Source organism: Sprattus sprattus (genome assembly GCF_963457725.1).
Source record: "Sprattus sprattus genome assembly, chromosome: 10".
Taxonomy (NCBI): domain Eukaryota; kingdom Metazoa; phylum Chordata; class Actinopteri; order Clupeiformes; family Clupeidae; genus Sprattus; species Sprattus sprattus.
The window spans coordinates 9,211,613-9,212,664 of NC_137908.1; positions in this window are offsets into that span (position 1 = coordinate 9,211,613).

Consider the following 1,052-nt stretch of genomic DNA (forward strand, 5'->3'; position numbering starts at 1 on the left):
GTTTCCATAGAAGCAGACTGAAGCTGGCTTTTAAACACATACTATTGGGGTTGTGACGGTGAGAATACAGTTGTGTGTGTGTGTGTGGGGGGGGGGGGGGTGGCGTTTCAGGGTTGTCATGGGTGCACATTTGACAAAAGGCAAAATATTTTTACACACAAAGGCAGGCATTTAAATAAAAAAAATCTTACTTTAAAGTATCATTTTAACCATTTTATAGGCATCAGAAAGTAGGCCAATGATTGACGTCATTTCACAGACGGTACATTAAATATAACAATGAATCTAATTCTATAGCAATAGTGCACCAACCGTGGTTCTGGTGTGGAAATCAAAGTACAAAGCGAAACCCCATGAAGTTCTGATGTTTGCAAGTTGCTTCATTTTATTTCCTGTACAGCTACAAAACAATCACTGCAAATAATGTAGGGCCTTATGAGGCATTAGGGAAGGAGTGTTTTAGTGATTGTTTGAATTACTAAGACCGAAAAAATAGATTGGTAGAAAATGGATGTGGTTGATTGTCCCTAGATGAAATGGATGAGTGAATGAGCTGGGCCTGAGTCCCGACCCAGTTGAACCCCTTCTTCACAGTATTTTTCATTTAAGTTTCCAGGAGAGTTTGGTACCAATTTCACTGAAGGCTCTGTTAAGCCCTTTTTCAGCAAAGAAGTGAGAAATATAAAATAAAGCTCGTAATTCCCCAGGTGATTCCTCACCAACTTGGATCAAAGAACTATTTAGCTCCAAGGCCAGGAGCTGCTCAACCAGTGAAGACAAGAGTCTCTGGTGCCCCCTGCTGGCCTGGTCACCAACAGCTTGAAATAAACACTCCCATCACCTCCCCTTTCACCCTTGTTCAAGCTAAGCCCACTCTCTTTCTCTTCCTGCTCCCTCAGGGCTAGCTATCCTGCCATCAGTCCAGGGACATGAAAGGAGATACCCTTGTTGCCGTGGAAACCTTCCTCGCAAATAGCTGGTGTCATCAGCCAAAGAGGGTGACCTGCATATATCAGCTAGCTCACTACTGTTACCCAACACAGAAACAGACA